The 11,598-nt window shown below is 53.8% G+C and overlaps 1 protein-coding gene across 3 annotated transcripts in view; it reads left to right on the top strand.

Moving 5' to 3' along the window:
• Positions 1–1,967: 1,967 nt before the first annotated feature.
• Positions 1,968–11,598, top strand: part of TEX2 (testis expressed 2) — a 32,261-nt gene continuing 22,630 nt past the window's right edge. Inside the window, exons 1-2 of one of the 3 annotated variants that reach the window (XM_044274022.1) lie at positions 1,991–2,099; positions 9,896–10,069. The gene's annotated coding sequence lies outside the window, so the exon portion shown is untranslated. Of the gene's footprint in view, positions 2,100–9,895; positions 10,070–10,125; positions 10,151–11,598 lie in introns of those variants that run through there. The other 2 variants (XM_044274020.1, XM_044274019.1) reach the window with 2 other exon arrangements.

The following is an 11,598-nucleotide window of genomic DNA, read 5'->3' as shown; positions in this document are numbered from 1 at the left end:
TGCCACACCTGTGAGGTGGGATGGATCATCTCGGCAAAGGAGAAGTGCTCACTGACACAGATCTAGACAGATTTGTGAACAGTATTTGACAGTAATGATGTGTCTGTAGAAAATGTTTCAGATCCTTGAGTTCAGCTCATGCAAAATGGGAGCAAAACCGAAAGTGTTGCACTTATATTTTTGTTCCGTGCATGTTCACACACACAACCTTGCCGGCATTATGCTAATATGATTCTCGCTCGCCCCCGCGGTACTGCCTTGCTGGCAGGGCACTTCCCCATTGTACTAGCTGTATCTGCGTCCTGAGGACATGCTGCGGCTGCCCTTCCGGGACTGTCAGGCTGGATCCGGTAGGAATGGAAGTCATGTAGAGTCATGGGCGTGTGCACGGGGTGTGTCGGGTGCCTGGGCACACCCTAATCAGACTGCTGGCCGGCAAATACTAATGAGTGCTTCCATTAGTACCAGAGGACCAGGAAGCGGTGAACGCTATGTACTTACTGCTTCCTGGTCCTCGGCTGTGCAGGGCTGTGAGGCGCTTTGTGACGTCACGCTGTGCGCGCCAGTACAGAGCACAGCCGACAGCGGGAGGAAGAGGATCGCGGGCGGCGAGGAGAGGCGGCGTCCAGGAGCAGAGAGGTAAGTGTTTTTTTATTTTATAAAATATGAGGCTGCTGGTGGCATAATGGGGGCTAATGAGGCATAATGGGGGCTAATGAGGCATAATGAGGCTAATGAGAGGTATAATGGGGGCTAATGAGGCATATTGGGGCTAATGAGGCATAATGGGGGCTAATGAGAGGTATAATGGGGCTAATGAGAGGTATAATGGGGCTAATGAGAGGTATAATGGGGCTAATGAGGCATAATGGGGGCTAATGAGGCATAATGGGGCTAATGAGGCATAATGGGGCTAATGAGAGGTATAATGGGGCTAATGAGGCATATTGGGGCTAATGAGGCATAATGGGGCTAATGAGAGGCATAATGGGGCTAATGAGAGGTATAATGGGGGCTAATGAGAGGCATAATGGGGCTAATGAGAGGTATAATGGGGCTAATGAGAGGCATAATGGGGCTAATGAGAGGTATACTGGGGCTAATGAGAGGTATACTGGGGCTAATGAGAGGTATAATGGGGGTAATGAGAGGTATTATGGGGCTAATGAGAGGCATAATGGGGGCTAATGAGAGGTATAATGGGGCTAATGAGAGGTATTATGGGGCTAATGAGAGGCATAATGGGGCTAATGAGAGGTATAATGGGGCTAATGAGAGGTATAATGGGGCTAATGAGAGGTATTATGGGGCTAATGAGAGGTATAATGGGGGTAATGAGAGGTATAATGGGGGTAATGAGAGGTATTATGGGGCTAATGAGAGGCATAATGGGGCTAATGAGAGGTATAATGGGGCTAATGAGAGGTATAATGGGGCTAATGAGAGGTATAATGGGGCTAATGAGAGGTATTATGGGGCTAATGAGAGGTATTATGGGGCTAATGAGAGGTATAATGGGGCTAATGAGAGGTATTATGGGGCTAATGAGAGGTATAATGGGGCTAATGAGAGGTATAATGGGGCTAATGAGGCATAAAGGCTACATACACGTGTGTTAGGGTGCACACGCCTATGTGTAGAGTCATGTATACACTGTGCGGTATATACTGTGCAGTGTCCGCTCACATGCAGAGGGCATTCCAGCAGGTCAGCCCTGCTTCTTAGAGTATACATGGCGGATATCGCCTCTGATATCGGGCTGTGTTACGGATGAGCACGCTCTGGTTTATATTTATAGCCCCTCCTATCAAGTGTCAATCACAGTTCTCAGCCAATCAGGAAACACCCCGTTGGAACCTCTACCAGGAAGTTCTGCCAGTGCAAATCATGGAGACGCTGGCCCTCAGCCAATGGGTGTGTGCTCTTCTGAAAACGAGGCGCAGCACGCAAATCTGGCATCTAGGTGTGCTGAATCAAGGACCGAAGGGAAATCTGCAAATCGGGGATAGATTAGACGTGCCTTCTGGTGCTTGTCAGACGGCCCTGGGCAGAAACCGGCGACACCGGGTCTATTGGCGGGGACATGAGACACGGAGGCGGTGAGTGCACCGGGGCTGACACATGGCGGCTCATATAGGCTGTGGGGGCTCGTGTGGTCACAGAGGAGCTGATGATAGTGTATACTAGTCACCCTGTAATAACCTGTGTGTTATAACTATACCTGCCCCCCTGTATATTATAACTATACCTGCCCCCCTGTATATCATAACTATACCTGCCCCCTGTATTATAACTATACCTGCCCCCTGTATATTATAACTATACCTGCCCCCTGTATATTATAACTATACCTGCCCCCCTGTATATTATAACTATACCTGCCCCCCCTGTATATCATAACTATACCTGCCCCCTGTATATTATAACTATACCTGTCCCCCCTGTATATTATAACTATACCTGCCCCCCCTGTATATTATAACTATACCTGCCCCCCCTGTATATTATAACTATACCTGCCCCCCCTGTATATTATAACTATACCTGCCCCCCCTGTATATTATAACTATACCTGCCCCCCCTGTATATTATAACTATACCTGCCCCCCCTGTATATTATAACTATACCTGTCCCCCTGTATATTATAACTATACCTGCCCCCCTGTATATTATAACTATACCTGTCCCCCCTGTATATTATAACTATACCTGTCCCCCTGTATATTATAACTATACCTGCCCCCCTGTATATTATAACTATACCTGTCCCCCCTGTATATTATAACTATACCTGCCCCCCTGTATATTATAACTATACCTGCCCCCTGTATATTATAACTATACCTGCCCCCCTGTATATCATAACTATACCTGCCCCCTGTATATTATAACTATACCTGCCCCCCCTGTATATTATAACTATACCTGCCCCCCCTGTATATTATAACTATACCTGCCCCCCCTGTATATTATAACTATACCTGTCCCCCTGTATATTATAACTATACCTGCCCCCCCTGTATATTATAACTATACCTGCCCCCCCTGTATATTATAACTATACCTGCCCCCCCTGTATATTATAACTATACCTGTCCCCCCTGTATATTATAACTATACCTGCCCCCCTGTATATTATAACTATACCTGTCCCCCTGTATATTATAACTATACCTGTCCCCCCTGTATATTATAACTATACCTGTCCCCCCTGTATATTATAACTATACCTGCCCCCTGTATATTATAACTATACCTGCCCCCTGTATATTATAACTATACCTGCCCCCCTGTATATTATAACTATACCTGTCCCCCCTGTATATTATAACTATACCTGCCCCCTGTATATTATAACTATACCTGTCCCCCTGTATATTATAACTATACCTGTCCCCCTGTATATTATAACTATACCTGTCCCCCTGTATATTATAACTATACCTGCCCCCCTGTATATTATAACTATACCTGCCCCCTGTATATTATAACTATACCTGCCCCCTGTATATTATAACTATACCTGCCCCCTGTATATTATAACTATACCTGCCCCCTGTATATTATAACTATACCTGCCCCCCGTATATTATAACTATACCTGCCCCCCCCCCCCCTGTATAATATAACTGATATCTGGAGAGCGGTGATGTCACCTCCTGTATAATATAACTGATATCTGGAGAGCGGTGATGTCACCTCCTGTATAATATAACTGATATCTGGAGAGCGGTGATGTCACCTCCTGTATAATATAACTGATATCTGGAGAGCGGTGATGTCACCTCCTGTATAATATAACTGATATCTGGAGAGCGTGATGTCACCTCCTGTATAATAGAACTGATATCTGGAGATTGGTGATGTCACCTCCTGTATAATAGAACTGATATCTGGAGAGCGGTGATGTCACCTCCTGTATAATATATCTTATATCTGGAGAGCGGTGATGTCACCTCCTGTATAATATAACTGATATCTGGAGGGCGGTGATGTCACCTCCTGTATAATATAACTGATATCTGGAGAGCGGTGATGTCACCTCCTGTATAATATAACTGATATCTGGAGAGCGGTGATGTCACCTCCTGTATGATATAACTGATATCTGGAGAGCGGTGATGTCACTGCTGTATGATATAACTGATATCTGGAGAGCGGTGATGTCACCTCCTGTATAATATCACTGATATCTGGAGAGCGTGATGTCACCTCCTGTATAATATATCTTATATCTGGAGAGCGGTGATGTCACCTCCTGTATAATAGAACTGATATCTGGAGAGTGGGGTGTGAGGATGGTGTTGGGGTGAAGGTCACATTGTAGTGTGGGGTGGTTGCGGGGGATGGGTGCGGTTTGGGGTGGTTGCAGTGGCTGGGTGCAGTGTGGGGGGGTTGTTGGGGATGGGTGCAGTGTGTGTGGGGGTTGCGGGGGGGACGGGTGCGATGCGGGGGATGGGATGGGCCTGCGACTCATTTCGAGCTTGTTTTGCTGATTTTATAATCGCAGCTTAAACATAGACATGAGATAAGGGGGGGAGGGGACTGTAATAACCTTATAACGTCCTGGAGACGTGTCAGATATCACCTGTGAGCGGTCACAGTCCACATTTGTCACCCCAGCCCCCATCACCACGTGTGTGGAGCGCCGTCCTCCGTATGCAGCTCCCCTGCAGTGCTGGGCTGGAGCAGTGATTGTCAGCTCCTGGGGCATGATGCGACTGCGCTGCGCTGCGTGGTGGCGCTGTATAATGACAGGGAATAAAGACATATAGTGAAAATAGCCGGCGATGTATGTGGAGCGGGAGGAGTCAGATTGTGTCCTGTGCCCCCCCGGGGGCTCCTATGAAGGGAAATCAGCACTGTGCCAGGCTCAGAAGGGGTGTCGCCCACAGTTCCCACATCTAGCGCCGTTCTTCTGGCTCCTCAGAGGTCCTCACCCACGATGAACCGTCCTGTCATCTCCTCAGAGGTCCTCCCCCCGCGATGAACCGTCCTGTCATCTCCTCAGAGGTCCCCCCCCCGCGATGAACCGTCCTGTCATCTCCTCAGAGGTCCTCCCCCCCGCGATGAACCGTCCTGTCATCTCCTCAGAGGTCCTCCCCCCGCGATGAACCGTCCTGTCATCTCCTCAGAGGTCCTCCCCCCCGCGATGAACCGTCCTGTCATCTCCTCAGAGGTCCCCCCCCCCCCCGCGATGAACCGTCCTGTCATCTCCTCAGAGGTCCCCCCCCCCGCGATGAACCGTCCTGTCATCTCCTCAGAGGTCCTCCCCCCGCGATGAACAGTCCTGTCATCTCCTCAGAGGTCCTCCCCCCGCGATGAACCGTCCTGTCATCTCCTCAGAGGTCCTCCCCCCCGCGATGAACCGTCCTGTCATCTCCTCAGAGGTCCTCCCCCCCCGCGATGAACCGTCCTGTCATCTCCTCAGAGGTCCTCCCCCCCGCGATGAACCGTCCTGTCATCTCCTCAGAGGTCCTCCCCCCCGCGATGAACCGTCCTGTCATCTCCTCAGAGGTCCTCCCCCCCGCGATGAACCGTCCTGTCATCTCCTCAGAGGTGTCCCCCCCCCCGCGATGAACCGTCCTGTCATCTCCTCAGAGGTCCTCCCCCCGCGATGAACCGTCCTGTCATCTCCTCAGAGGTCCTCCCCCCGCGATGAACCGTCCTGTCATCTCCTCAGAGGTCCCCCCCCCCCCCCGCGATGAACCGTCCTGTCATCTCCTCAGAGGTCCCCCCCCCCCGCGATGAACCGTCCTGTCATCTCCTCAGAGGTCCTCCCCCCGCGATGAACCGTCCTGTCATCTCCTCAGAGGTCCTCCCCCCGCGATGAACCGTCCTGTCATCTCCTCAGAGGTCCTCCCCCCGCGATGAACCGTCCTGTCATCTCCTCAGAGGTCCTCCCCCCCGCGATGAAACGTCCTGTCATCTCCTCAGAGTCCTCCCCCCCGCGATGAACCGTCCTGTCATCTCCTCAGAGGTCCTCCCCCCCCGCGATGAACCGTCCTGTCATCTCCTCAGAGGTCCTCCCCCCCGCGATGACCGTCCTTGTCATCTCCTCAGAGGTCCTCCCCCCCGCGATGAACCGTCCTGTCATCTCCTCAGAGGTCCTCCCCCCCGCGATGAACCGTCCTGTCATCGCCTCAGAGGTCCTCCCCCCCGCGATGAACCGTCCTGTCATCTCCTCAGAGGTCCTCCCCCCCGCGATGAAACCGTCCTGTCATCTCCTCAGAGGTCCTCCCCCCCGCGATGAACCGTCCTGTCATCTCCTCAGAGGTCCCTCCCCCCCGCGATGAACCGTCCTGTCATCTCCTCAGAGGTCCTCCCCCCCGCGATGAACCGTCCTGTCATCTCCTCAGAGGTCCTCCCCCCCGCGATGAACCGTCCTGTCATCTCCTCAGAGGTCCTCCCCCCCGCGATGAACCGTCCTGTCATCTCCTCAGAGGTCCTCCCCCCCGCGATGAACCGTCCTGTCATCTCCTCAGAGGTCCTCCCCCCGCGATGAACCGTCCTGTCATCTCCTCAGAGGTCCTCCCCCCGCGATGAACCGTCCTGTCATCTCCTCAGAGGTCCTCCCCCCGCGATGAACCGTCCTGTCATCTCCTCAGAGGTCCTCCCCCCGCGATGAACCGTCCTGTCATCTCCTCAGAGGTCCTCCCCCCGCGATGAACCGTCCTGTCATCTCCTCAGAGGTCCTCACCCGCGATGAACCGTCCTGTCATCTCCTCAGAGGTCCTCCCCCCGCGATGAACCGTCCTGTCATCTCCTCAGAGGTCCTCCCCCCGCGATGAACCGTCCTGTCATCTCCTCAGAGGTCCTCCCCCCGCGATGAACCGTCCTGTCATCTCCTCAGAGGTCCTCCCCCCCGCGATGAACCGTCCTGTCATCTCCTCAGAGGTCCTCCCCCCCGCGATGAACCGTCCTGTCATCCCTCAGAGGTCCTCCCCCCCCCGATGAACCGTCCTGTCATCTCCTCAGAGGTCCTCCCCCCGCGATGAACCGTCCTGTCATCTCCTCAGAGGTCCTCTCCCCGCGATGAGTTGTGTCTTGCGCCCCCTCTGGCCTGCGCCCCGGTGTCTTGCGACTTCTACGGCTCATTGATCAGGTGCTCAGTAAACACGGTGTTGGCTCTGAAGATGGAACCGGTCGGACCTGTTCTGCAGGGAGGAAATCTAGGACACAGTATTTCAGTGGTTGCTGCCCGACCACTCACGGGGTCAATGTGGTGTTCAGGGCCCCCCCTCTGCCACTGTCGTCTTGTACTGATCAGTGGTGTCTTTATCACTTGGGGTGGGATGGGGAACAGTCATCCGGCTCCAGCATGCAAAAGGTTAACGGGAATGGTGGGGGGGATGTAATACACGTTTAATTGCAAGCTCTGCTGCCTATCCCCATAAACAGGCAGGACCTGAGACATGGGCGATTGATCTGCCTGTGGGTCCCAGCAGAGGCTCTGATCGGGGCTGGTTTCTTGCTGCAGCACTGACAGATTACAGCGTTACCCAGAATCCCTCTCCCTGTAATCTCTCAGTGGATTAAACTGTGAGCCGGGGGAGGGGGGCTCAGACCGAGCATGTGGGTCCTGGTGCGTAAAATGCTATATCTATACATCTATCGTGTACTGGTCATAGAGCATGCTGTGTACTGGTCATAGAATGTACTGGTCATAGAGTGTGCCGTGTAATGGTCTGCTGTATCTGCGGTGAGGACACTGGTCATAGAGCGTGCCGTCTACTGGTCATAGAGCGTGCCGTCTACTGGTCATAGAGCGTGCCGTCTACTGGTCAAGAGCGTGCCGTCTACTGGTCATAGAGCATGCCGTACGGTTAATATAGCTGCCGTCTACTGGTCATAGAGCGTGCCGTCTACTGGTCATAGAGCGTGCCGTCTACTGGTCATAGAGCGTGCCGTCTACTGGTCATAGAGCGTGCCGTCTACTGGTCATAGAGCGTGCCGTCTACTGGTCATAGAGCGTGCCGTCTACTGGTCATAGAGCGTGCCGTCTACTGGTCATAGAGCGTGCCGTCTACTGGTCATAGAGCGTGACGTCTACTGGTCATAGAGCGTGCCGTCTACTGGTCATAGAGCGTGGTCATAGAGCGTGCCGTCTACTGGTCATAGAGCGTGCCGTCTACTGGTCATAGAGCGTGCCGTCTACTGGTCATAGAGCGTGCCGCTACTGGTCATAGAGCGTGCCGTCTACTGGTCATAGAGCGTGCCGTCTACTGGTCATAGAGCGTGCCGTCTACTGGTCATAGAGCGTGCCGTCTACTGGTCATAGAGCGTGCCGTCTACTGGTCATAGAGCGTGCCGTCTACTGGTCATAGAGCGTGCCGTCTACTGGTCATAGAGCGTGCCGTCTACTGGTCTGCTGCATCTGTGGTGAGGACACTGTTCATACAGCATGCCGTGTACTGGTCTGCTGTATCTGTGGTGAGGACACTGGTCATAGAGCGTGCCGTGGACTGGTCATAGAGCGTGCCGTGTACTGGTCATAGAGCGTGCCGTGTACTGGTCATAGAGCGTGCCGTGTACTGGTCATAGAGCGTGCCGTGTACTGGTCATAGAGCGTGCCGTGTACTGGTCATAGAGCGTGCCGTGTACTGGTCATAGAGCGTGCCGTGTACTGGTCATAGAGCGTGCCGTGTACTGGTCATAGAGCGTGCCGTGTACTGGTCATAGAGCGTGCCGTGTACTGGTCATAGAGCGTGCCGTCTACTGGTCATAGAGCGTGCCGTGTACTGGTCATAGAGCGTGCCGTCTACTGGTCATAGAGCGTGCCGTCTACTGGTCATAGAGCGTGCCGTCTACTGGTCATAGAGCGTGCCGTCTACTGGTCTGCTGCATCTGTGGTGAGGACACTGTTCATACAGCATGCCGTGTACTGGTCTGCTGTATCTGTGGTGAGGACTGGTCATAGAGCATGCCGTGTACTGGTCATAGAGCGTGCCGTGTACTGGTCATAGAGCGTGCCGTGTACTGGTCATAGAGCGTGCCGTGTACTGGTCATAGAGCGTGCCGTGTACTGGTCATAGAGCGTGCCGTGTACTGGTCTGCTGTATCTGTGGTGAGGACACTGGTCCTAGAGCGTGCCGTGTACTGGTCTGCTGTATCTGTGGTGAGGACACTGGTCATAGAGCGTGCTGTGTACTGGCCTGCTGTGTATGTGGTAAGGACACTGGTCATAGAGGCTGCTGTGTACTGGTCGTAGAGCGTGCCGCGTACTGGTCGTAGAGCGTGCCGCGTACTGGTCGTAGAGCGTGCCGCGTACTGGTCGTAGAGCGTGCCGCGTACTGGTCGTAGAGCGTGCCGCGTACTGGTCGAAGAGCGTGCCGCGTACTGGTCGAAGAGCGTGCCGCGTACTGGTCGAAGAGCGTGCCGCGTACTGGTCGTAGAGCGTGCCGCGTACTGGTCTGCTGTAACTGTGGTGAGGACACTGGTTGTAGAGCGTGCCGTTTACTGGTCTGCTGTATCTGTGGTGAGGACACTGGTTGTAGAGCGTACCGTTTACTGGTCTGCTGTATCTGACACTGGTCATAGAGCGTGCCGCGTACTGGTCTGCTGTATATGTGGTGAGGACACTGGTCATAGAGCGTGCCGCGTACTGGTCTGCTGTTTCGGTGGTGAGGAGACTGGTCCTAGAGCGTGCCGTGTACTGGTCTGCTGTATCTGTGGTGAGGTCTTCACGCTGGAGATTGCTGTTTACGTGGTTCCAGGCGTGGCACACACAGACTCTGTTGTTCTCTGTGCGCCCGCCCATCTGTTAACGTGTGACCGCGGCCCATGTTCATTAACCTGCTGCATGCCAGGCGATGTGCCATGGCTGTGGATATGCACTTTGAAGCGCACCTTTCTTACATGCACGACTAAGTGCTTTCTCCTTCCTCTTTGCAGATGATGGGACTTGTAGTCCGCCTCCATAGTGATGTCCCCACGGTGAGCGGCAGGTTCTGTGCGGACCCTCCCGTTTCCGTTGCTGACCAGTCCTGTACCTGCTATTTGTGGCGCACGTTCTTGGCACAGGCTTCTCTGAGATGTGCCCCAGTGTCCTGCAGCAGAGGATCGTGGGTAGGAAGTGCCCTCCCTGCACAATGGGGGTGATGACGCCCCCGCTTCGTGGTGTGATAGTCACTCTGCACTCTGTGCCAGGTGTCGGTTACTCGCTATTTGTTCTCATCTCTTTTCACCTGTATTTATTACACTTTCATGAGGAGCAGCGACGGTAATTACATGTAAAGGCCGAACACACGCCGTCCGTGTCACATTACACACAAGAGTGCACATCAATAATGAACGGCAGAGCTAGAGCGGCACCATCATCACAATGTTATATCACTAGTGCCGCCCCCCCCTGTGTAGTGTTAGATCACTAGTGCCACCCCCTGTGTAGTGTTAGATCACTAGTGCCGCCCCCCTGTGTAGTGTTAGATCACTAGTGCCGCCCCCTGTGTAGTGTTAGATCACTAGTGCCGCCCCCCCCTGTGTAGTGTTAGATCACTAGTGCCGCCCCTGGGTAGTGTTAGATCACTAGTGCCACCCCCTGGGTAGTGTTAGATCCCTAATGTCTCCCCCTGGGTAGTGTTAGATCCCTAGTGCCGCCCCCTGGGTAGGGTTAGATCCCTAGTGCCGCCCCCCTGTCTATTGTTAGATCCCTAGTGCCGCCCCCCTGTGTAGTGTTTAGATCCCGAGTGGTCGCCCCTGTGTAGTGTTAGATCACTAGTGCCGCCCCCTGTGTAGTGTTAGATCCCTAGTGTCGCCCCTGTGTGGGTTAGATCCCTAGTGCCGCCCCCTGTGTAGGGTTAGATCCCTAGTGCCCGCCCCTGTGTAGGGTTAGATCCTAGTGCCGCCCCCTGTGTAGGGGTTAGATCCCTAGTGCCGCCCCCCTGTGTAGGGTTAGATCCTAGTGCCGCCCCTGTGTAGGTTAGATCCCTAGTGCCGCCCCTGTGTAGTGTTAGATCCCTAGTGCCGCCCCCTGTGTAGTGTTAGATCCCTAGTGCCGCCCCTGTGTAGGGTTAGATCATAGTGCCGCCCCTGTGTAGGGTTAGCCCTAGTGTCGCCCCTGTGTAGGGTTAGATCCCTAGTGCGCCCCCTGTGTAGGGTTAGATCCCTAGTGGCCCCCTGTGTAGGGTTAGATCCCTAGTGCCGCCCCCTGTGTAGGGTTAGATCCCTAGTGCCGCCCCCTGTGTAGTGTTAGATCCCTAGTGCCGCCCCCTGTGTAGGGTTAGATCCCTAGTGCCGCCCCCTGTGTAGGTTAGATCCCTAGTGCCGCCCCTGTGTAGGTTAGATCCCTAGTGCCGCCTGTGTAGGGTTAGATCCCTGTGCGCCCCTGTGTAGTTTAGATCCCTAGTGCCGCCCCCTGTGTAGGGTTAGATCCCTAGTGCCGCCCCCTGTGTAGGGTTAGATCCCTAGTGCCGCCCCCTGTGTAGGGTTAGATCCCTAGTGCCGCCCCTGTGTAGTGTTAGATCCCTAGTGCCGCCCCCTGTGTAGGGTTAGATCCCTAGTGCCGCCCCCTGTGTAGGGTAGATCCCTAGTGCCGCCCCCTGTGTAGGGTTAGATCCCTAGTGCCGCCCCCTGTGTAGGGTTAGATCCCTAGTGCT

Source organism: Bufo gargarizans, unplaced genomic scaffold (assembly GCF_014858855.1).
Source record: "Bufo gargarizans isolate SCDJY-AF-19 unplaced genomic scaffold, ASM1485885v1 original_scaffold_1395_pilon, whole genome shotgun sequence".
Lineage (NCBI taxonomy): Eukaryota > Metazoa > Chordata > Amphibia > Anura > Bufonidae > Bufo > Bufo gargarizans.
This window is presented reverse-complemented; position numbering and strand designations above follow the sequence as displayed.